The following is a 26,535-nucleotide window of genomic DNA, read 5'->3' on the forward strand; positions in this document are numbered from 1 at the left end:
TCAAATAAGCAAACGTATGCAAACTTTTAATTTTCATGTAAGTTGTTATGGACTAAAATGCTGCCACAGGGTTAATACTGTAAATGCTAGCTGTCGCTATTGTTGGATTTTAAATTGTAATTTTCTTAGGTCCAAGTTGCCCCAAAGCAGCCAGAAGACTTCCTGAGCATGCTGTCCAGAGCCACATGATGGAGCATCTTGCCTTCAGTCCCTAACACCCCTGGGGGCAGGCAGGGGACAGGCTGTTACATTCAGTATACAGGTGAAGAAGCTGAGGCCCGTGCAGGGGGTGTCCTCATCCCCAGGGGACACTGCTCAGGCCCTTCCAGCCTGCCTGAGTGACCCTGACATCTACCTATGCAGCTTCTGTGTGAGGGGCTGGAGGGGGTGCAGGTGTACAAATCCCACCACTCCCTTGCTCCCTCCAGGACTTTCAGGCTCTGAAGCCAAATAAAGCACCAAAGCTCTCTCAGAGCCTGTGGCCTGGACAAGGGATACCAAACAGAGTTTCTCCTCTCCCAAATCCAGAGGGCTGGTGTCTATGGGAAAATCCCTAACTCTGCTCACCAAGTAGCTGCAGGTACACACACAGCTAACCTGACTCAGCCACCCCATGGTCGAGTGGACAGACACTGCATACAGCCCACACTGACCCCTGCTGCGTGCTGACTCTGCCACTGTGAGAGGAGCCCACGGAAGGCCAGCCCTCATCAGCAGTACCCTTCCTCCCTTGAGGAGGTACCAGTTCTGGGTGGGCAGAGGGCCCAACGGGGAACCTGTCTCCTCCTCTACAGTCCATAGGCCCCACCTGGAACACGCCCAGACACACCTGGGCAGGCTTGATCGCCACTGTGTTCCCAGCAGCCAGGCAGTCAGCCGTCTTCCAGGAGAGCATCAGCAGGGGATAGCTCCAGGGTATGACGATGCCACAGACCCTGTGGTACAAAGAAGTGGGTCTTCGTCTCTCCACTTGGCCTAGGTGCCAGACTGCACCTGCCAGCTGATTCCTCTCCCTAAGCCTGACCCCTTTTCCACTCCAAGCATCTTGATATGGTGCCCAAGGTCCCCCTGAGAGAGCTCATCCCTGGCCTTCCAGTCCCTGATGGGGCAGTATGTCCGGCGTGGCAATAGCCCCTCTTCCTGGCAGGGCACAATGCCAGGGAACATGGTTTCTCATTGGAACTGTTAGACCTGCCTAAGGACAGTCCAGTAGGGCATGACACCAGGCAGTGAGGGGTTGACAGCAGGCAGGGCTAGGGAGAAGGACAGGGATCACCCAGGTGGGCAGAGAGAATATGGGAGAGAGTTGGAAATGGGTGGGCCAGGAGGAAGTCAGCGAGAGTCCTCTTGGGTGAGGCCAGGGTGTAGTTCCATAGAGAAAAGGAAGCAGTCAGCTGAGAAGGCCTAACAAGGCTTGTCTGCTTTGCATTAAGAGATGGTACCCAGCATCTCTGTGCCCCCTTGGTCCCAGAGAAAGCCTCTGGGGGAGCAGTGTCTCCATCAAATGGAAGCCCCTCATGGTCCTGGGGGGGCCTAATGATGACACGTGTGGTCCCAGCAGCCTGCTTTCCCCTGACTCCTGTAAAACACAGGGCACTGTCTTTATCAGTGTCAGACAATTAATGAGCCCGTCCACACAGAATTGCTCAGGCTACCTAGCTTGTTTTCTTCATCATATTAATGATCATAATCACCACAGAATGTTTCCCAAAAGATGACTTAGCTGAACCCAGGAAGGGGGAAGAGCGTGTGTGAAGGCTGAGTTTAGGACAATCTGGGGACCAGCACACCATCCTGGGAACAACAGGGTACACTCAGGGGTTTGGAGAGCCACTCCCCACCCCATGTACACCCAGCAGACCCAATAGGATGAGAAAGCGGAGGGAGCACGGTGAGTGTGTCTAGAGAAGAGGGTGAGGTCATCAAGATTGTGGGGGCTCCAAAGGAGAATGGAGGTCAGGAAGTCCCACTGTCATGGCTGAACTGTCCTCCCCAAAATTCGCAGTTGAAATCCTAACTCCAGAACGTCCTTATTTGGAAATTGGGCCATCCCAGATGTAATTAGGTAAGACGAGGTCATACTGAAATAGGGTGTGTACCTAACCCAATAGGACTGATGTCCTTCAAAAAACAGCCATGTGAACAAACAGACATGCACAAGAAGGACACCAAGTGAACATGAGGGCAGAGATTGGGGAACACCCAAGACTGCCAGTAAGCCACCAGAAGCTGGGGAGACGCCTGAAGCAGATTCTCCCTCATACCCTCAGAAGAAACCAACACTCTGACACCTGAATCTGGAACTTCCAGCCCCAAAATGCTAAGGCAACAAATGTGTGCTGCTTGAGTCTCTTAGTTTCAGTACTTTGTTATGGCAGCTCTAGCAGACACATAAACCCGCCCATATAGGGACAACTTTCCCAGTCCCCCAACTCCTGGGAGGCTCTGCATTAGTATCCTCCTCAGTCTGATGGGGACAGACTCCTCGGAAGGCATCTGCAAGAGCAGTGACCATGCAGATTCCTGTGGCTGTCAGCCAGGTGGCCCCTGGTCCCCCTGCCCAGCTCTTCTCAGGCCTGCGCCCAAGGAAAGGGCTCCAAGCACATGGGCTATGCAGGGCTCTCACTCTACACTCTGACACCTGGGCAGGGGAGTTCCTTGTTGTGGGGGCCTGTCCTGGTGCACTGTCTACATATTGTGTCCTCTGGGGGACAGGCTGGGTGGGAAGCCCTGCCCTGAGTCAGTGCCACATCCCACCCAGGCTGCCCCCTCTCTGGGAGCTACAGGACAGGGTTTTCCTGTATCCACAGCCCACTCTCCCAACAGGGGCTGCTCTCACCAGCAGGCCTGTCCTTCAGGACCTGGTGTGGTCATCTGTACTCATTTATGTCAATGCAAATGACATCTGAACACATTCTTCTTCTGACACCACCCCCCCCCACATTCCCAAACAAGCTGAGTGCCCTTGAACACCATCCACAGGGATGTGATGTCCCTGCTGGTGGATCCCAGAGGCCCCACGTTGTAAGGGGCACAGGGTAGGTGGGAATGCTTGCTGGGTGCTGACCACACTGGGCCTCTGGTGCACATTTGGTGATTTTAGAGGGCATTCGTCAGTGTGCTTCCCTCACACGAGTTTCTCCTGGAGCCGTTCCACGTGGTCCTCATAGCTCTCTCTGTCCCATGCCTTCGCACAGCCACACGCCATGCCTTGGTTAGGAGGCCACAGAGTTCAGCATGGGTTGTGCAGGGGTTTGCTGTCAAGGCCCCAGAACAGCTTCTGTGAGTGCTCTTGGGTTTGTCTCCTTGAGCACCTGTGCCAGTGAGTCACCATAGTTGTGCCTGTGGCAGGGTACATTTGGAGACTGAAAAGTCACTGCCAAGTTGCCTTTCACAAAGGTGGACCCTCTGCTTCCCCCACCCCCCACAAGCAGTGTGAGGAGACTTCTCTCTCCCTAAGCCTTGGGACCATCTGATGGTGAGGCATAGCCCCTCACGTCTGGGTTTAACATCATTTCCCCAATTCCTAGTTTTTTCTATGTTGATTGGGCAGGTGCCTGTCTACTGTTGAGCACTAGTTCCCATCCTTTGTCTATTTCTCTATTATTTTTACACTGCTCCTTGGTGCCCTGTAGTTCTTAATTTTATGCATATTCATTATTATAGTCTTTGCACATAAAATCTTTCAGGTGTGCCCTCTATTTCCCACTATGTCACTGACTGATACACGGCTATTGTGGGGCTTAAGTAAAATTATACTTATAAGGTCATTGAAACAGTGCTTGGCACAGAGCGGGTACTTTAAATGTGAAAGCTGTCTTATTTGCTAGAATATAAGTCCCCTGAGGGCAGGCAATGCCATCAGTTTTGGTCATCGTTGTATATCCTGCGCCTGAAATGTATGGCATTTAGTAATCAGTGAATAAATAGTGTTTGATAGATGCGTAAAAGGGGGATGAACACTCACACTACAATTGCGCAAAAAGTGCCTAGTGTGTGGTGAGTCTTTGCCTGGCGCTGTGATTCACCCAATAGGCTCCTTCCTGGTCAAGGCCAGGTTGTGGCTTACTCTGGCCTGGTTGATGGGGATGGTGGAGCCCTGGAAGAAGCAAGGGGAGTCACTGGTAGGGAGCTCCATTGTTTCCTTCCCCTTTCCCCCTGGGCAGCCAGACTGTGCTTGGGGCTCAGAAAGGAACAGGGTCTTGTCTGCATCCTGAAATCTCCGTGACCGAGACAGGTAGGAGACCCAAACCTTCCAGACTGGGAATGACAGAGGTATCTGAGGACTTCAGGTCCAGGTGGAGAAGGCAGCCATGAGGGGCAAGGTGCCTCCTGCACTGAGCCTGGCAAAATCCTCAGACAAGAAGCTGGTCTGGGTACAGGTAAGGCCTCTGGTTTTGAAACTGGGGCAGAGAAGGGAAGAGTTGGGGGGCCAAGCTGTCTCTGGAGGCCGTGCTGGCCCAGGAGGCCCCAGCTGGGGGTTGGCTCCAGCCAACAGTGATGCAGCAGCAGAAGGAGAAACAGATGTTAGGCCTCCCATAATACATGCACCTCTCAGCCCCATGGAGAGGATAAGAGGCATGGAGCCCATTCTGGCAGACCCCAGTGAACTTGTTGGTGATGGATATCTCTGGGGAAGGGTTGACCCATCCCTGCTTCTGGTGGGAAAACCTCTGAAAATGGCTCCCAAGGTCACGTCCTGATCCCTACCATCCAGGAGCTGTGGGCCACCCCTTCCGCAAAGATGCAGAATGGCACAGTTGACCTTAGGATAGGGAGACGATGCAGATAACCCCAGCATGGCCTCAGGAGCCTCCATAAAGTCAGAGTTTTCTCCAGTTTAAGAGACTCAGAAGGACGCCAAACCTGAGAAAGGCAAGGGGATTGGGGGGCCAGAGCGAGGTCAGAGCAGGGCCTGCAATAGCCTCGGCCAGCAGCCAGCAAGGACCTGGACCTTCAGTCCTACAACAACAGGAGCTTATTTCTGCCAACACACCTGAACAGGCCTACAGGCAGGGTTTCCCCAGACCTCCAGATAAGGCCCAGCCTGGTTATACCTTGACACTGACCTTGTGAAATCCTGGCATGGAACCTAGCCAAGCCTGCCTGAATTTCCCATCTGCAGAAATGAGAGCTGATGGGTTGTTTTAAACCAATACACTGGGGTCATCTGTTATGCAGCATGTAGGCTAACACACTGCCCTAGTTTCCTGCTGACCCCAGGCTGCCTGTGTGAGCTCTCACTTGGTGGGCAAGAGCTTCAGTCCCACGTGAATTTTGTCACACCAGCAAGCAAAGTAGTGGAAGGTCTGGATGGACATGACCAGGTGCGTCTTCAGGGCAAGTGTGTAGGCAGCATCTGCATCCAGAGCCTTGATGGTGGCCAGCTCTTCCTTATGCACTTCCATGAGGTCCGCCAAAGAGGTCAAGGGGTGGGGGAGGGGAGGGAGATTGGCTCAGGATGCGACCAGCCTTGCCTATTCTTTCAGGGCCCTTCGTCAATGAACAAGGGGCTCTGGCCTGCACAGCTAGCTCTGCCACACTCAGATGTGCTGACCTCAGTTTCCTGATCTATGAAATGGGACAGTAAGGTTTACTTTGCTGGATGGCTATGAGGATGATGCCCTTCTGTCCCTCTCTCCTCTCCTCTCTTTTCCTTTCTTCCTTTGTAAAATATGGATGGAGTAACTATTTTATAACACACGTGATTCTGCAAAGCAGTCCCTCTGCCTCTGTAATAAGGAGGTCACCATCCAAAAAGGCCACCCTCTCCATCTCTGGACAGCCTTGACCAGGGGACAGCATGTCCAGCTTCAAGCACCAGCAGATACAGTGGAGTGTGCCCCCAAGGATGGCATCTGTGGGGAGGTAGAGGGGGGATGATGGGAGAGATTCAAGGGAAGGTTCGTCTACACAGGCCTCCTGAAGTGTGAGCTCTATGAAATCCAGTTGCCCTCCTGTGATTCCGGTGGGTGTGCTTCTGTGGACAGCCTAGGAATTAGGACTGTGCCCCCTTCTCTGATATAATGGAGCCCAAAAAGCAGAGTGCCCAGGGGACAGGGTGTCCAGTGGAAGGTGGAGGCCACAGACCCAGAGCAGCTCTCAAACTTGTGCATGGGGGAGCTCTGGCCCAGAGATAAGTCTGGGACAAAAGACTGCTGACCAGCTCCTCTCTGCATTCAGCCATGGCATGGCCTAAACACCCCAAGTACACACTCACACTCCCTGGGAAGCCAACCCTAATTCCTGCCCACTCCTCACCAATAACATATCCCTCCAGTGTCCTGATAGCATCCTCTACCTTTCTTCAAACTTTGCATGACTGTTACAGATATTCACTTAGTTGAGCATTCCAATACTATTTGCCTCTCCCTGAGGCCTGGGACAGGATTTGGTCCCCTGCCCCCTACTGGACCTGCTACACCCACTGGGCACACAGTCAGTATGTAGCATAAGGCTTGTGAGTGAAACTGTGGGCTGGACAGACACAAGCAATCTAGTGGCGTAGCCACACGGTTACCTCAGACACAGTGACACACCCAGGTAATTTTCTAGTTAAGAATAGCAAAGGTGTAAATCACTTTTTGAGAAGCTTTATAGACCAAATAAGAAAAACACCATGTTGTGGCACTTCAAAGACTAGGGTTCTATCAACTAGAAAAACAGATGTGTCACAGGTATAAATCTGTATTATAAACAAGCCAAAGTTGGTCTTTGTGTATTGGTCTCTAGTTGTTCAAGTCTTCACTGCAGGGTGAGACCTGTCAGCTTAAATGCTTGCTGGATACCCATTTATGTCTCCAATTATTTTAAATGTAGTCCAAACAAGCAGACTTTAGCTGTTTAAAGTCTTCTTGCTTTGCATCACCCACTTGACAGCTATTATCGTTGGAGAGATGGACTATGCATTTACAGCTGCTGCCTTCCCAGACCTCTGACCCAAAGATCCCTGCTCTGCTGCTGAACAACATTGCCAGGACTCGGGAGCCCGCCCTGTCTGATCACCTAACCTCCAAAAGTTCCTTTGCACCCTTCCCATTTTGAGTAGTTACCTCCCCACTACAGTCTCTGGATGGTCTCCCACTAAGGGGATGTCGCATCCTGAAGCCTGTTGCGTGTTTCTACTTCTCATAGTCCTATCTTTTCCCTCGATCAGCCCCAAATACCTCCAATTCTTCCAGACAATGTCACTTGCACGTGATGTGGCCATCTCATAAAGCCCTGAAGTAACTATCACCTGAGCACACCATTTGGGAGGCTCAACAAGAACTGAGTAGGATTGTTCACTGTCAACTTTGTTGAGCTGTACCTTTGCCTCCAGCATCCTGTCTACAGAAAGCACCAGGGGGGAAGGCAGTGAAGCAACCACCATCATCCCAGAGGTCCTCAGGACAGCCATGAGGAATGGCAAGTGTGGGGTGCCACACAGGCTCAGCCTCACTCCCATCAACCTGGGCCACGACCAGATTCTTGTCTGTGAACCTAAGGAAGTGTCTAAACAAAAGGTGACCGCTTCCTACAGACTCTGCCACCAGCTCTTGGTGGCCCCACTCTGGCAGCTGTGGACACTGGCCTCTAGGTTCCTGAGAGGCTCTATCTTCTCCCTCAATGGTTCTTGGGGCCTGTCTAGTGACTTTCTCTAACCACTTTTCTGTATTTTTCTTCCTACTATCTCTCACAATTGCATAATGTCTCAACCCTCTAATGTATTCTGTATTCCATAATATGTATCCATGGTGGTCTAGTTTCCTCATTGAACCAGGGGCTGCTCCCTTCTGAGCCAGCAATGGGCGAAACTCCACCATGGGGACTGGAAGGTTGAATGAGGCAGCAAGGCCAGCACCCTGCTTGTTACCACAGGCACGATACACCCTCCCTGCCCAAGGGCCCAGCACCCAGGCAACCCTGTCCAGACAGCTTCCGTTCAGGGATTCCCCAAACAGGCCTCAAAGTGGTAGCAGCTCATGTTTCTGCCTGAGGATCCCCTTGTTTGTGTCCCCACACCCGGTCTACCCCTTTGTCAATTATTTTCTTTAAACTCCCTTCAACTGACCCATTTGAGCGTGCTGTTTTTTGCAGCCCCTGAGGGATGCTATAGGTAGGGCAAAATGGAAAACTGAGTATGCACCTGTAGGAGTAAGTGTTGTTTCAGGTAGGTGTGTGTTTGTGTGTGTGTGCGTGCGTGTGTGTGCGTGAATATGATATGCGCATACTGGGTCATGACATAAAAAGGTCAAGGTCCAGAAAATCTGACAAACACGGGATTCAAGGAAGAGTTCCCAACAGTGGGGTATCACATATTAAAGAAGGGAACGCCCATGCTGAGATTATTGTTGACACGTGGAGGGGGAAGGAATGGCTTCATTTATTACATGGGGATGTTAGCTCTGGTCCCAGTCTCTGAAGCAGGCTCCAGACCTTTGGAATCCTCCCTCCTCCCAGCTCCAGCTCCCCTCTGGGCCATTCCTGTGGAGGGAGTGTAAACTGACTGCAACCATTCTGTGTGCAAGTAGAGGCTCCCTAAGCCAGGATCCCAGACAATAAGTGGAGTAGATGAGAGAGGAGGCCTTGGAGGGGGAAGGTGGAGGGAGAGCAGGAGGGAGTGCAGGAAGTGTACTCACACATCCATCTGTTGGGTTGACGGTCTCCTAGGTCTTGGCACCCCAAACACATCCCCAATGAAGAGCTGTGGGCATCTGGAGGGTCAGCTTTTTCACCACCTTTTCCACCTGGGAAGGGAATTTTTGCACAGATTCAGTGCAGTGTGGAGTCTTCACAAGGTGCATTAGTGACAGATATGAACCCACAGAGAGACACAGGAAACACAGACAGATAGATATCCACTCATGCACACACGTGCACGCACACACACACACACACACACACACACAGAGCCAAGGGGCCAGGACTCAAGGCCCCTTGGCCTTGTCAGGTCTCTTTAGCCAAATCCAGTCCTGCTGCCTTCCTTATCCCAGGGAGCTATTATGTAGGTAGCGGTGGCAGCTGAGCAATAAGAAACGATGATGAGCATGGAATCTGAGGTCAGGCTGCTTGGGCTGCAACCCCTGTCCTGCCACTTACCCGCTGTGTGATCTCAGACTGGTTGCTAGCCATCTGCAAGTAGGAAGTACCAGTTGGCAGACACTTGTGAGTCACCAGACATGATACCAACTCCATCGCTCACTTCCCTGTAGACCTGAAATTCCAGACGGAATGGCATCCTCTGAAACACCATCCGTCTCCTGAAATCTGTTCATCAGTCATCTGACCACAATCCTAAGGCCAACCTGGTATCCATCCTGGCCACCTATACTTTCTTCATCAGCTTTTGATCCAAACAAACTATCCCAAATTTAATTCCTATAGCAGCTCGTAGCCTGCCAAGACACATCAGGATGATTTTTCAAGAGTTTCTTTTAAAAATATGCTTGCAGGGGTGCTTGGGTGATCTCAAGATTCGGGAGTTCGCACCCTGCATTGGGCTCTCCACGGTCCACACAGAATCTACTTCAGATACTATGCCACCTGCCTCTTTGTCCCTCCCCACATACTCTCTCTCTAAAAATTGAATACAACATTTAAAAATTAAAAATAAGTTTGCAATTATACCATCACACTTCCATATATGCAAGTTGAATGTATAAGATCACTTGTTTCCCTTATTGGGAAAATGTTCGCAATTACTCATTCTCTGTCTCTTTCTCTCCTTCTCTTTCCATATAGCTACCTCCCTCTCTCCCTTTCTCTCTTTCTTTTGACATTTCAACAAAAAGAATTTAATGCATGCAGTTGGTTGCACAGGTGATGAAAGAGCTGAGAAGCTATGAGTCAAACCAGAGATTAATAACAGCAGGAAGCCCCTGCCATTACTAGACTAAAAGGACAAATGGAGGAAGTGGTGGTCCCAGAACTAGGGTTTAGGGTCCGCCAGCAAAACTAGAATACTGGAAGGGTGATCTGGCGGAGGCTGGAGCCACAGCAGCAAGGAGGAAACTGCTTGGAAAAAACGCCATAGGACACAGAGGGTAGGAAGTACTCTGTAAATGCCACTTCTTAATATCCTACTCTCATATCTTTGGGGGTCAGACTTTGTCCCATACACAACAATTTCCTCTGTTGCATTTGCCTAACTGTGCTGGCAGCCTCAGGCTATCAGAGTTACCAGGGAGAGTTTGGGATATTGAAGGTGGGGTCTTGAGTGCCCTGGATTCTGGGATGCTCAGTTTTTCCCCATGTGTCATTGAGATCACGGATGTGAGTGTTTGAGAGGTCTGCAGGGCCAAGCCCACATGGAGGGGCCCAGGACTCACAGAGTCAATGATGCACTCGCTCTCTTTGTTGTCCCCTTGTAGCTTCCTCACTAATAGTTGGATGAAGTCCCCAAAGGTTGTTGCCACATAAACATCCTCATTTTCTAATTCCAGTTCATAACACATCTCCTTCATTTCCTCAACCAGTCTGGAGAAAAGAAGATGGGAAAGTGGGTGCATGGAAGAGGCTTGGCAGACCTGCATCATTCTAGCGGCAGAGGTTATGGTGCCAAACATTTATCCAGAAGGAAACTTCATCTCAACAACCAAACTGTCGGTGTTAATCTTGAACTGGGGTTAAGAGCCCAGTCCATGGATTCACAAGGCCCTAGTTTCAACCTATGGCTCCACTACTTACTAATACATGACCTTGAACAAGTGGAAAACTCCGAGCCTTAGTTTCTTCACCTGCAAAACTGCAATAATAGCTCCTCTACTATTTTCTGATAAGTAAATGAGATAATCTACATTTTGAGAATAATCAATAGGAGATTAAGAATAGTCACTGAAAGATATGTTAAAAGAATGAAAAGGTTGACACTCCTCAGCGGCTCAGGAGGTTAAGAGTTCAACTCTTGATTTAGGCTCAGGTCATGATCCCAGGGTCATGGCATAGAGCTCCACACTGAGTTCTGCACTGAGCGTGGAGCCTGCTTAAAATTCTGTTTCTCCCCCTCCGCCCCTCTCCTCCAATCTCTCACTCTCTAAAAAAAATAATAATAATAAAAAGAATGAAAAGGCAAACCACAGATTGGGGGAAAATATTTCCAAATAAAATATCTAATAAAGGAGTATTACTCAGAATATATAAAGATGTCTCAACTTTCAATACTAAGAAAAAAACAAACAATCCAAGTGAAAATGGGCAAAAGATTGAACAGATCCTTTGCCAAAGAAGAAATGCAGATGGAAAAAGCATATGAAAATATGTTCAACATCACAAGTTATTAGGGAAATGCAAATTAAAGTGACAATGGGACATGTCTACACAATTACCAGAATATCTAAAATTAAAGTCTGACTATATGTATCACTGGTAAAGATACAGAGCAACTGATCTCTCACACACTTCTGGTGGGATTGTTTAAAATGGTACTTTGGGGGGCGCCTGGGTGGCTCAGTAGGTTAAGCCTCCGACTTCAGCTCAGGTCACGATCTCACTGTCCGTGAGTTCGAGCCCCGCATCGGGCTCTGGGCTGATGGCTCAGAGCCTGGAGCCTGCTTCCGATTCTGTGTCTCCCTCTCTCTCTGCCCCTCCCCCGTTCATGCTCTGTCTCTCTCTGTCTCAAAAATAAATAAACCTTAAAAAAAATTAAAATGGTACTTTGGAAACCATGCTGGAGAGCAGTTTGGCAGTTTCCTAAAAATTAAACATGTACTTCCCATTTCACTCCCAGATATTTACTCAAGAGAAGTAAAAACCTACCTACAGAAAGAAAATGGTAGAGTAGGAAGCTCCAAAGATCCATTCCTCCACATAAACAGGTATTGAACTGGCATAATTGTCTGAATCAAATGTTCTGGAAATCTATGAGTTAGTCAAACATTTGAAACACCCAGGGAAGAAGATGATGAAGAGGCTGGTAAATGTGAGCAAATTTCAGCATTTGGTGGGGTGTTACTCCCATCCTCCTGGTAGGAGGCATTGGGGGAAGCTGAACTTGCTCCTGGTACAGCTTTCTGGAGCCAGGGTGGGCAGTAAGGACCTTCCCATCCCTACATCTAGATTGTGTGTTCTTCGGGCCGATGCTCCTTTTGATCACTGAGGGGCCAGCAGAAAAACTGGCAGCCACAGTTTTAACCCTCAAAGACTGAAGAAGCTCCCAGGAGATTTAAAAAGGCAGTACTTTCCCCCTGCTCTTTTGGGAGTCTGACATTTAAGAAAACTGTTTTTAGGCCACTGGCTGATCACAGAGATAACAGAAAGTAAACTTCAATTACTACATACAATGAGGAATAGACACTTTACACAAAAAGAAAAGAAAAGAAAAGAAAGAACAAGTTTGGAAAATTCACAAATGGATAAATTAAACCCTTCACAAGCAAGACTTAGCAATCACTGAAGGCTGAGAGGATTACTTTTTCAGAATTACACGACACTCAAAATGTCCAGTTTTGAACAAAAAATAGTAAAACACACAAAGAAACAGGCAAATACAGCTGATTTGCAGGAAAAATATAAGAATTTAGAAACAATCATCCTCTAGGAAGACTAAATATTAGACTTATTTGTCAAAGATGCTAAATCAACTCTCTTAAAGATGTACAATGAATTTAAAGGAAACCTTGGACAAAGAACTAAAGGGAATAAGGAAAATGATGTAAGAAAAACATGAGAATATCAATAAAGACATAGGAAATTTAATAATAAACCAAACAAATTCTCAAGCTGAGTACAATAGCTACAACTAAACACTCAGTAGAGAGGTTCAGTATCAGATTTGAGCAAGCAGAAGAAAGGATTGGTGACCTTGAAATTATCCAGTCTGAAGAGAAGAAGGAAAAAAAGGATGAATAAAAATGAACAGTCTGTGGGACATCATCAAAGTCATCAACATTCTCATTTTAGGAGTTCCAAAGAAGACGAGAGATAGAAAGGGCAGATAAAATATTTGAAGAAATCACGTTCCAAAAGTTCTCAAGTCTGAGGAAATACATGAATGTATACATCCAAGAAGATCAATCAATTCCAAGGAGGATAAACTCGAAGGGATTTACACCATGACACATTTTACAGTCAACTTGTTGAAACCCAAAGAAGGAATTTAGAAAGCAGGAAGAGAAAACTAATTCATCACCTACAAAGGATCCTCCCTAAAATGAAGAGCTGATTTCCCTTGGGGTGCCTGGGTGGCTCAGATGCTTGAGCACTGAGTTTGGCCCAGGTCAGGATCTCATGGCTGTGGATTTGAGCCCCATATCAGGCTCTGCATTGACAGTGTAGAGCCTGCTTGAGATTCTGTCTCTTTCCCTCTCTCTCTGCCACTCTCCCACTACCAGTTTCTCTCAAAAATAAAATTTTAAGAACATTTAAAAAGTTATTAATACAAAAAAAAGGAGCACTAAAGAGAATTTCTTGGGCTAAAATGAAAGGACACTAAAGAGTATAACTCCAAGTCATAAGAAAAAAGGTAAGGTTACCATAAGAACACTGGTAAAGGTAACCACAGGGGTAAATATGAAAGCCAGTATTAATGTACTTTTGGTATCGTTTGCAACTTCTCTCTTTTTCCTGCTGTCTGACCAGGAACTGGAGAGTGTTATGCTAAGTGAAATAACCATACAGAGAAAGACAGATAACATACGGTTTCACTATTATGTGGATCCTGAGAAACTTAACAGAAACCCATGGGGGAAGGGAAGGAAAAAAAAAGAGGTTAGAGTGAAAGATAGCCAACTCATGAGAGACTCTTAAAAACTGAGAACAAACAGAGCGTCGATGGGGGTGGGAGGGAAGGGAGGGTGGGTGATGAGTATTGAGGAGGGTACCTTTTGGGATGAGCACTGCGTGTTGGATGGAAACCAATATGACAACAAACTTCATATATTGAAAAAAAAAACAACAAAACTTTAAGTTCTCTATTTTGCCTCCACCTCTCCTAACCTGTGAAATCTCCAGGAAAGACCCAGTCTGAGTTTCCATAACCAAGTGTGACAGGCAGGGAATTCTCTGAAATGGTTGAAAATTATATCTATAAACGTTACCACAATGACTTCTCACCTCACATCTGTCAGAATGGCTCAGTTTCAACACACAGGAAACAACAAGGGTTGCTCAGGGTGTGGAGAAAAAAAAACCCGTGTGCACTGGTCATGGGATGTAAATTGGTATCGCCACAATGAAAGCCAGTAAGGAAGGGCCTCAACAAATTAAAAGTACAAATACCATAGGATCCAGTAATTCCACTACTGGGTATTTATTTACCCAAGGGAAATGGAAATACTAATTTGAAAAGATATATGCACCCCTATCTTTATTATAGCATTATTTACAATAGGCAAGATATGGAAGCAACCCAAGTGTCCACCAACACATGAACAGACACACACACACACACACACACACACACACACACACACTGGAATATTATGCCGCTATAAAACGGAATGAGATCGTGCCATCTGAAACATCATGGATATACATAGACGGTAGGAGGCTAAGTGAAATAAGTCAGACAGAGAAAGACAAATCCTATATGGTTTCATTTCTGTGTAGAATCTAAAAATGGGAACAAATTAACAAACAGAGAAAAAGCAGAAACAGACCCATAAATGCAGAGATTTGACTCTTGCCAGAAGGGAGGGGAGGTGGGGGGATGGACAAAATGGGTGAAGGGGAGAGGGAAGTTCATGGTTCGAGTTATAGAATGAATAAATCACAAGGCTCAAAGGTACAGCATAGGGAATCTAGTCAGTGGTATCGTAATAGCATCATACATTAACAGATGGGAGCTACGCTTATGGCGAGCATGATGGAACATCCAGAGTTGTTGCATCACATATTACATTGTGTGTCAGGTAGACCTCCGTTTAAGTAAATATATCCAAGTTAAGGTTTCTATGTTATGAGTGGTAGTACTAACTAGAGATTAAAAGATGAAAAGTTCCCAAGGCCAACTTTGCTCCTACACTGGTCTTGCCTTATTTAGGTCCATAATAACTAGCAAGACCTTCCAAGCCTTCAGGGGCATTCAGCTACCCAAGTAGAGACTGCGATCAAAATGGTCCTGGTAGTTGTGCCTCTATTTCTTTATACACTGCCTGAATATTTTCTTCCCTATGAGCTCCCACTCCTACATCACTCTTCGGCACGGTTCTGTGGCATTCCCCAACCTTTCAATCTTTAGCCTATGAAGGCACAGACTCCTACAACAAGGATGGGCTTAAATGACCGAGGGTAGGAGCCATATCCTGCTCCTGGAGAATAAGATAATTGGGAGTCTCAGTCATCCACACAGTCACCTCAACATAGGCATGTTATCACCTATCCAGATGAAGCTCCCTTACTGGTTTGACAAGTCAATCCTAGCCCTGCCCAGCCCTACAGGTACATGGGAAGGGCATCACAGATTTAGGAAAAGATGTGGAGTGAGGAGACAGCTTGCCTTGGGCCATAAATCTCTGTAGTTCAGAATCTCCACCCCCCCAACCCCAATTCCTTCAGAGGATCTAAGCCATCCTCCCTCAGTTGGGGTCAAAGTATGGGATATCATATTTCTATTTGCTGTAAACAGACTCTTCCCAGCAGCTTAAATGATTTTTAATCTCTCTCATCAGAAAATCTGAGGTATGCTCGCACCTTTAATGAAACCAACACACACAAAAGCAGAAACCTGGTCAGGACACTCTTGAACACTCTATTTGAATATGCCATTCTAAACATCTCCCCTAATCCTAGGTCCTTCATTCCTGTCATTCACCTTTATCTCACTTGGCATGAACCCCCATATTCTGACATATTTTCTAAAACTCTTATTCCTATCCAACTCAGTGTTGTTCATATTGAAACCTGGTCTCCTCTGCTAATTCGATTCTTACCCTCCGTCATTGTATTCATTAGACCCACTTCCCAGCTTTCTATTATTAAAACATTTGCCTGCAAGATGAAGACAAAAAAAAAAAAAAAAAGAAAGGAAGGAAGTAAAGAAAAAAAGAAAAGAACCCAAATTTAAATCTCATTTCTGTGACTTATCATATCCAACTAGGTCACTTCAATCTCTTTTGAGTTTCAAATTCTCCATGGGTACAACCATTGGACAAGGAGGTTAAACATAGGTTGAAGTACCAGAGGGTATTGTGATGAATTAATCTCTGAGGTTCACTAAATCTTGAGATTCTAAGTGCTTTTGATTTGGCCTCTGGAAAAATGGAGAGACCTTAGCTGGCACAATTGGAAAAATTAATGGAAAAAAATACCAATAAAACCAGAGAAGAAAGTAAAAGGGCAAAAATACAGTATAGAAAAATCATGGGGGAAAAATCTCCAAAAAAAGAAAAAGCTTCCTAGAACTGGTTAAGCATACTAGCCCAAAGGGAAACCAGCCTGGGAACTTAGGCAACAGAGAATCATATGGCAATATCCTCAAAATAGAGGCTGAATTTAATTAACTAACATGGTCTACAACTAGATATCTTTCCTTTACAGAAAACTCATTTGTCTCAAGAAGAGGAGATATCACGACATCTAAGGATATGCCTGACTTGATCTTGCTTATTATGTAAAAGCTGTGACACCATGGCCATAGCTGACATCCACCCTAAAATCTCTGATGGTAAAAACAAGGGAATTGTACCACTGCACTAGTTACTTTTGTTAGCACTACTGGTCAAATATATAAGGCCAAATGCTTGGACTTAGTTCTTAAGAAAACCCTAAATTAGAGTTCCGACATCATTAGCTTTGACATTCTGAGTTGATCTGCCCTAGGATCTGTATCTTCATCTTAGTGCTGCTGAGGAACCAGAGAATGGATGTGGAAGCTATACAAGCTGACGGGCAAACCCCTCGTTACTCATTAACTATGGAACCATGGGGCGGGTAATCAACCTCCCTGAACCACAGTTGCCAAAGTAATAAAAAGTAGGCTACAATAACACAGATACTTTGCAAAGCTATGCAATGAGTGTATAACTTAACAGATGTTATGCATAGGATATAGTGTCTAGTGCAGGGTAGAACACTCAATAACTGCTTTTGTTCTCTGCGTTCCCTTAGGAAACACGTAATTTTCAGTTCATTCCTTTCCTTTCCTTTCCTTTCCTTTAATTTTCTGTTTCATTTCATTTCATTCCTTTATACTTTGAGAGTGAGCGCACATAGAAGGAGGGAATGATATCCCAAGTATGCTGTCAGTGCAAAACCGGACATGGGGCTTGAACTCACAAATGTGAGTTGAAATCAAGAGTCACACCCTTAACTGACTGAGCCCCCAGGTGCCCCAACAAATGTAATTTTTACAAATCCATAAAAATCCTAGCTGGATATAGAGTCTTCCTCAGCATTCTTATCTGCTCCTAAAGAAGAAAGCAAAATACATGTTAAATCAACAATTGAAAAATAGAGGAAATTACAAGTGTACAGCTTATGATTTGTCAAAAAGTATTGCTTTGGGACAACATCTGGAAACCACACTACACTGAATGGTAATTATACCATTGGTCGGCTTAAAGCACTAAGAAATTTTACTTTCTCCTCTATATTGACCAAAAGCAAGAATAGGTTTTATCGGAATTTGACACCTACAGGTGAGCTGATGTTTACAATGACCATCACTGATTGACTCTATGACACTGGAGGAAAATGGTATCATTAGGAGAATGATGATCATAAGCTGAAAATGTCAAACTGAAACGAGCATGATTTTTCTGGACCTCCACTATGAGAGGAGTTAAAAGAGAGTATGTTTACTTTGCAGTCACACGCCAGAACTTCCCCAGCCCTTCAGTAGAGACTGTTCAGATTTAGGATGTAACACCCCCTTACAAAGTGGGCTCTATAGAGCTAGAGCTCTATAGCTATTGTACTTTGCTTCATGGCCAAACCATAGCGAACAGACTTTCCCTGGCCTTATTTCCAATGGCAAGGTAAGTAAGAACGATTTGGCATTCCAGTTTGATAAAGTTCTAACCTCTTGAGACTGTCTCCTTCCATTTCTAGAGAGTCTAACTAGACCCACCGCATATCACAGAGGAGGATGATCCTAATGTGAGTGGTGTGTAGTGGTTCATGATGTCATTTTTCTCAACCCTCCCCATTAGGTGACACACATCTAGAGAAATCATGTTTTTTTTCATGGAAAGCAGAGGTCATCAGATCCTCTACTGATGAGCAACTAAACAAAACAAAGGGCAAAGAATATCTTGAATGCCTACATTCAATTACCGGGAAAATTTTATGTTCTAAACATTCAAAGATATCCACTGCATGATTCTTACTATATGACACTCTTGAAAGAGCAAAACTATGGAGGTAAGGGTTGGGGTGAATGTAGGGAGAAATGGGCACAGCACAGAGGACTTTTAAGGCAGTGAAACTCTTTCACACGATACCACAAAGGTGGATTCACATCATTACACATTTGTGAAAACTCGGAATGTATAACACCAAGGCTGAACGCTAATGCAAATTAGAGACTTGGCCTGAAAATGATGAGTTAATGTCCATATAAAATGCATCACAGTACGCAGGGTGCTTGGGTGGCTCAGATGGTTCAGCGTCCAAGTGTGGATGACCCCTCACCTTTTAAATTTGTCATTCTCTACTTGATATTTATGATATACACCATGTTAATTCCTTCTGCCAACTTTGACCTCAGTTTCCTCTTTTTCAAATGTTGTGAGATGTAGGCATCTTATTTGTTAAAATGTTTTTTTTTTAATGTAGGCGTTTTCCATCTTTACTACTTTTTTATGTTAAATCTCATAGGCTTTAGTATGTTGTGTTTTAACTTTTTTTTTTTTCATGGTCTGGAGACAAATTTTCTTATTTTATTTTACCCTCGTGTTTGTTCAACAGTGTGCTGCTTAATTTTCATATAATTTTGAATTTTCTCTTTTCCTTAAGTTATCGCTATCATTTTTCATTTTTTTTTCATAAAAGATCCTTGGGATAACCACATTCCCTTTAAATCACTTTATATTTGCTTTGTGACCTAGTATGTGATACAATTTAGACAATGTTTTATTTATGTGTGCTTGATAGGAAGATGTATTTTGCTGTTGTTGGGTAGAATGTTCTGTATGGAATTGATTCACACATTTGGTTTACATCTTTTTCAAGTCTGGTTTTTAAAACGATTATTATATATAGTCTCTCTGGATGATATACCAATTATAACAAGTGGGTTCTTGAAGTCTATTATATATGATGTTGCTGTCTATTTCTCCCTGCAGATGTATCAATATTGGCTTTAAATATTCAGGTGTTGGGGACACATGTATTTATAACTGTTGTATCATGCTATTGATTCAAACCTTTAGTCATTATGTAATGAACTTGTTTTCTCTTGTGGCAAATATTGACTTCCTGTGTATTTTAAACATAGCTGACTCCCCCTGTTTTTTACTACCCCTGTTGTCAACATTTGGAGAAAATATCTATTTCTGTACCTTCACTTTAAGATTTATGTGTTTATAAATCAAAGATGTTTCCTGCAAATAACATATTTGTTAGTTTGCTTTTGTTTCTTTTTCATTGAACAATCTATATGTCTGCACTGATTGGCATAATTCTCCATTTACATTTAAAGAAACTACTCAAATGTAAGAACTTATTATTTCCATTTTATTAACAATTTTCTTTATATTTTGTAGTTCTCTTGTTCCTAACTATGTTCCTCCTGTCTTTCTTAGTGGTTTGATCATCTTTGGTGATACAATTTGATTTTTTTCTCTTTAACCTTTGTGTATCTGCTATTACTGTGTTGAAATACGATATAAAACTATTATGGACATAAATATCTCTTTAATCTGGTAACAAGATAACATCAATGTCATTAAAATGCTGTGCACTACTATTAATCCACATTATTTAAGTTCTGATACCACAATTTATTTCCTATGTTGTGTATATATTAAAGATTTTGTAGTTATTATTATTCCCAATACATTTGCTCATTTTCTCGTTTACTAGTATTATAATTGATTTACCCACCACCATAAAACTATTCCAATATTCTATTTATCTATATATTTATTATAATCAATGATATTTTTACTTTAATAAGATCTTTTTTTTCCCTGTCCATTTATTTCCATTAAAACTATTGCTTTTATCCCATCTTTAAACCTAGTGGTGATACATTGCATCCAATTTTGTTTAACGAGGGCAATTGTGATATCTCCTTGTTTAAAGGACAATTTTGTCCTATGTTTGATGGACAATTATTCTGGTAATAATATTCTTGTTTGGTAGTTTTCTTTCTCCTAGGATTTTCCACTTATTATTCCGTTCCCCTCTTGCATTAAAGTTTCTAATGTAAAATCTGCTGTTCCACTCCTAAGGGATTGTTGGATGGTAATTTTATTATTATTATTGAATTATATTACATACAATGCTATATTAGTGTCAGGTTCACAACATATTGATTTAAAAATTCTTTTCATTGTTTTATTCTCACTAATATAAATGTAGTCACCATCTTTAATCATACAGTTTTATTACAATATCATTAATTATATTCCCTATGCTGTACTTTTTAAATCCCCGTGACATTTATAGTATAACTTGAAGTTTGTATCTCTTAATCCCCTTTGTCTCCTTCACAAATCCTACCATCACCACTTATGTGGCAGCCACCATTTTGTTCTGTCTATTTATAAGTCTGTTTGGTTTAATTTTTTTTTTATTTTTTTAAGTTCATTTACTTTTGAAAAAGAGAGACAGAGCATGAGCAGTGGAGGAGCAGAGAGAGGAGACATAGAGTCTGAAGCAGGCTCCAGGCTCTGAGCTGTCAGCACAGAGCCAGATGCAGGGCTCCAACCCATGAGCAACAAGATCATGACCTGAGCCTAAGTCAGACATTCAACCGACTGAGCCACCCAGGTGCCCCTATTTGGTTCATTATTTTATGTTCATTTTTTGTTTGTATGTTTTGTGTTAAATTTAATATAATTAACTAATATGGTATTTGTCTTTCTCTGATGTATTTCACAATCCATGATACCCTGAAGGTCCATTCATGTTGTTGCAAATGGCAGGATATCATTATTCTTTATAGCTGACTAATATTCCACTGTACATATACCACATTTTTATTCATTCATATTTGGATGGGCACTTGGTTTCCTTCTGTGTCTTGGCTACTATAAATAATTCTGTAATAAAATATTCACATATATTAGAATTAGGTTTTCGTTTTATTGTATAAATACTCATGGTGGAATGACTAGATCACTTTGTATTTCTACTCTTCTTTTTTTGAAAACTCCATACTGTTTTTTATTGTGGTGGAACCAATTTACATTGCTGCCAACAGTGTATAATTTATACATTTTTTTTCATATCCTTGTCAATATTTATTATTTCTTACAATTATTTTAGTCATTAAAACAGGCCTGAAGTGATATCTCATTGTGCTTTTCACTTGCATTTTCTAGATAAACACTCATGCTGAGCAATTTTTCATTTCATTTCTTTTCATTTCATTTCTTTTCATTTCATTTCATTTCATTTCATTTCATTTCATTTCATTAACTTTTCATTTTATTTTTTGGTTGTGGATGTCTTCTTTGTAAAATATTCAGGTCATCTGCCCATTGTTTAAATCACTCTGTGTGTGTGTGTGTGTGTGTGTGTGTGTGTGTGTGTTAGAGTTGAGTTGTATAAGATCTTTGTATATTTTGATTATTAACCGTGTTTTTGAAATAATTTTTGCCAATATCTTCTCCCATTTGGATGTGGTCCTTTTGTTAAATTGCTGGGTTTGTGTGTGTGTGTGTGTGTGTGTGTGTGTGAACGTGTGCATGTGGTTTTAGTTGTGCACAATGTTTATTTTGATACAGTCACAATTGTTCATCTTTGGTTTTGTTTTCATTGCATCCCAAGAGTCATTTATTAATTGTTAATGTCAATGTCTAGTTTACTCCTGTTCTTTATTTATTTTAGGAGACTTATAATTTCATTTTATTCTATTTTTTATATTTTTAGTAAAACATATTGTCAATTTAGCTAACATACAATGTATTCAGTGTGCTCCTACTTTTGGGGATATATTCCTGTGACTCACTGCTTACATAAAACACCAAATGCTCATCCCAATAAGTGCCCTCCTCGATGCCCATCACATATTTTCCTCTCTCCCTGACTCTCCTCCCCATCAAGGGAACTCTCCTCCCCATCAAGCCTCAGTTTTTACTCTATATTTAAGGTCTCTTATGGTTTGCTTCCCTCTCTGTTTGAAACTATATGTTCCCCTTCCCTTGTCCCATGGTCTTCTGTTAAATTTCTCAAATTCCACATATGAGTGAAAACATATGATGTCTGTCTTTGTCTGCTTGACTTATTTCACTTAGCATAATACCCTCTAATTTCATCCACATTGTTGCAAATGGCAGGATTTCATTCTTTCTCATTGCCAAGTAGTATTCTATCGTTTATACAAACCACTTTTTCTTTATCCATTCATCAGTTGGTAGGCATTTGGGCTATTTCCATAATTTGGCTATTGTTGAAAGTGCTGCTATAAACATTGGGGTACATTGCCCTTGAATCAGCACTCCTGTATCCTTTGGATAAATGCCTAGCAGTGCTATTGCTGGGTCATAGGTAGTTCTGTTTTTAATTTTTTGAGGACCCTCCACACTGTTTTCCAGAGCAGCTACACCAGTTTGCATTCCCACGAACAGTGCAAGAGGGTTCCTATTTCTCCACATCCTCACCAACATCTGTTGTTTCCTAAGTTTTTAATTTTAGCCACTCTGACTGGTGTGAGATCGTAGCTCAGTGTGGTTTTGATTTGTAGTTCCCTGATGATGACTGATGTTGAGCATCTTTTCATGTGTCTGTAGGCCATCTGGATGTCTTCCTTTGAAAAGTTCCTATTTGTGAATTCTGCCCATCTCTTCACTGGATTATTTGTTTTTGGGTGTTGAGTTTGGTAAGTTCTGTATAGATTTTGCATACTAACCTATTGTCTAATATGTCATTTGAAAATATCTTCTCCCATTCCATGCCATTCCCATGCCTTTTAGTTTTGTTGATTGTTTCCTTTGCAGTGCAGAAGCTTTTTATCTGGATGTGGTACCAATAGTTCGTTTCTGCTTTTATTTCCCTTGCCTTCAGAGACATGTCAAGTAAGAAGTTTCTTTGACCGACATCAGAGAGGTTGTTGCCTGTTTTCTACTCTACAGTTTTGATGGTTTCCTACCTCCCTTTTAGGTCTTTCATTAATTTTGAGTTTATTTTTGTATATGGTGTAAGAAATTGGTCCAGTTTCATTCTGCGTGTTGCTACCTAGCTCTCCTAGCACCATTTGCTAAAGAGACTGTCTTTTATCCAGTGGATACTTTTTCCTACTTTGTCAAAGATTACTTGGCCATATATTTGTGGGTCCAATTCTAGATTATCTATCCTATTCCATTGGTTTATGTATCTGTTTTTGTGCCAGTACATACTGTCGTGTTGATTACAGCTTTTAGTAGAAGCTCAAGTCCAGAATTGTGATGTCTCATGCTTTGGTTTTCTTTTTTAATGTTACTTTGGCTATTTGGATTCATGTGTAGTGCCATACAAATTTTAGGGTTGTTCTAGCTTTGAGAAGAATTCTGGTGCAATTTTAATTAGGATTGCATTGAATTTATAGATTGCTTTGAGTAGTATTGATATTTTAACAATATTTGTTCTTCCATCCATGAGCATGGAATTTTTTTTTTTATTTCTTTGGATCTTCTTCAATTTCCTTCATAAGTTTTCTATTGTTTTCAGCACACAGGTCGTTATGTCTTTGTTACATATATTCTTAGGTCCTTTATGTTTCTTGGTGCAATTGTAAATGGGATCAATTTCTTGAGTTCTCTTTCTGTTGTTTCATTATTGGTGTATTGAAATGCAACCGATTGCTGTACAATGATTTTGTACCCTGCCACTTAGCTGAATTCATGTATTAGTTCTAGAAGCTTTTTGGCGGAGTTGTTCAGGTTTTCTATGTAGAGTATCATGTCATCTAAGAAAAATGAAAGTTTGACCTCTTCTTTGCCAATTTGGGTGTCTTTTATTTCATTTTGTTGTCTGATTGCTGAGGGAGCCTAGGACTACCTACACTATGTTAAACAACAGTGGTGAGAGTGGACATCCCTGTAGTGTTCCTGATCTCAGGGGGAAAGCTCTCACTGTTCCCCTATTGAGGATGATATTAGCTGTGGGCTTTTCACATATGGTTTTTGTCATGTTAAGGTATGTTCCTTCTATCTCGAATTTCTTGAGGATTTTTGTTAAAAAGTGATGCTAAGTGAAATAAGTCAGTCAGAGAAAGACAGATACCATATGTTTTCACTCCTATGTGGATCCTGAGAAACTTAACAGAAGACCATGGGGGAGGGGAAGGGGAAAATTATAAACAGAGAGAGAAGGAAGCACACCCTAAGAGACTCTTAAGAGAGAGTCAAACACAGAGAACAAACTGAAGGTTTAAGGGGGGGTGGGGAGAGGGAAAGCGGGTGATGGGCATTGAAGAGGGCACCTGTTGGGATGAGCAGTGGGTGTTGAAAGGAAACCAATTTGACAATAAAGTATATTAAAAATAAAATTTTAAAAATTAAAAATTAAAAAAATCAAGGATGCTGTATTCTGACAAATGCCATTTGTGCATTTATTGACAGAGTCATATGGTTCTTATCTTTTCTTCTATTAATGTGTTGTTTCACTTGATTAATTTTGTAATTTTGAAGCAGTCCTACAGCCTAGGAATGAATGCCACTTGACAACGGTGAATAATTTTTGCGTACTATTGATATCGATTTGATATTATCCTCTTGAGAATTTTTGCATCCATGTTCATCATGGATATTGGTCTGTAATTCTCCTTTTTTGTGAGGTCTCTGTCTGGTTTAAGAATCAAGGTAATGCTCACTTTATAGAATGAGTCCAGAAGGTTTCCTTCCGTTTCTACTTTTTTGGATCCTATCCTTCTCAAAGAAGCAATATTAAATCTGCTTGAAATGTCTGGTAGAATTCCGCTGGTAAGCCAACTGGACCAGGACTCTTATTTTTTTAGGATATTTTTTATAATTGATTCAATTTATTTGCTAGTGATGGGTCTGTAAAAATTTTCTATTACTTCCCATTTTGAGTTGTTGTAGGGTGTGGGTGTCTAAGATTTTGTCCACTTCCTCTATGTTGTCCAGACTGTTGGCATATCATTTTTCATACTATTCTATAATAATTGATTATATTTCTGTGGTGTTGATTGTGGTCTGTTATTTTTCATTTGACATTTCATTTATTTGGGACCACTCTATTCTTTTTGAGAAGTCTAGCTATACCATTATCAATTTTTTTTTTCATAAAGAAAAAAGGCTTTTCGATTCATTGATCTGTTCTACTGAGTTTTCTTGTTCCTTGAGATAGGAGTGGATTGCAGTGTATTTTCTTCTTAGGACCACCTTTGCTGCATCTCAAAGGAAAAGAAAAAAATTAAAGGAAAGTAATTGAAAGGAAAGGAAGGGAAGGGAAGGGAAGGGAAGAGAAGGGAACGGAAGGGAAGGGAAGGGAAGAGGGAAAGGGAAAAGGAAAGGAAAGGAAAGGAAAGGAAAGGAGAAAAGAAAAGAAAAGAAAAGAAGAAAAAAAGAAAAAATATAAGAAAAACGCTGGTGCTATTTCCACCACACTAGAGCTGATAATTTGGAGCACTTTGTGATCAGAAGACTTGGTGCATCCATGACAGGAAGGACTGTGTTGGTTCCCTGGGGGAAATGTCTGCTGGCAGAACTGTCCTGGTAAAGAGACCCCACACGGCAGGGGGGTGGTGGGTGAGTAGAAGGTGGCTGATATAAGCAGCCCCAGCCTCCACTAGGGGTGTTGCATTGCTCTCTGAACTCTGACCTTGCAAGTGGGCAGTGGGTGAAGAGGGAAGTTGGCATCACCTTGCTCTTCTGTCCCAGGTGGGAGATCTCACACCCATTGTTGTTCAGCGATCCCTAACAGAAAAGAAATCTCCTCTTCTATGCCTCAGGTTTCCATCATATCCCTGCCCTCAACTCATCTCTGCCTGGGACATTGACATGCCTGGCATCACAGCTCTCCTGTGTTTTATCTCTGGTGCATGGCTGGTATTAAAAACTCCAAAATCTTACAGGACTCAGCAAGCTGTGGACCCAATCCCCTCCTCTGGAGGAGAGCCTCTCACCACTACACCTGGTGCCCTTCTGGGTCAGAAAAACAATTGCATGCCAGAGCAAGGGCCTGGAGTTTATGGTAAAGCACAGGGAAATCTGTGACCAGGTTATGTACCCACTGTGTGGGACTCTGTCCTTGCTGTTGAACAGTTGCTCAAAGGTACCAGGGGGTCTTTTGTTCTTGAGAGACTATAAACCCTCTTCCAAATGTACTCCAGGAGGGGGAACATTCTCTGCCAGTGCAAACCAGGATTTCCCCATGGCATGCTTTCTGCTCTGTGCCTCTGCCCCAACCCCAGGAGCATCACATCCTACCAGGTTTGATTCTGGAAAATGACACACACTTATGAAATCTCATAATTTGAGCTCCAATGTTTGCAAAAATGTGCAATAT

General features: G+C 43.0%; 1 long non-coding RNA gene across 1 annotated transcript; it reads right to left on the minus strand.

Moving 5' to 3' along the window:
- Positions 1-835: 835 nt before the first annotated feature.
- Positions 836-10,560, minus strand: LOC122236302. Its single transcript, XR_006214380.1, has 4 exons — positions 10,311-10,560; positions 9,082-9,196; positions 8,622-8,729; positions 836-935 (listed from the first exon to the last, which is right to left on the minus strand). It is a non-coding gene; the product is annotated as an uncharacterized LOC122236302 (long non-coding RNA).
- Positions 10,561-26,535: the final 15,975 nt, after the last annotated feature.

This window comes from Panthera tigris, assembly GCF_018350195.1.
Source record: "Panthera tigris isolate Pti1 chromosome F3 unlocalized genomic scaffold, P.tigris_Pti1_mat1.1 chrF3_random_Un_scaffold_45, whole genome shotgun sequence".
In the NCBI taxonomy this organism is placed as follows: domain Eukaryota; kingdom Metazoa; phylum Chordata; class Mammalia; order Carnivora; family Felidae; genus Panthera; species Panthera tigris.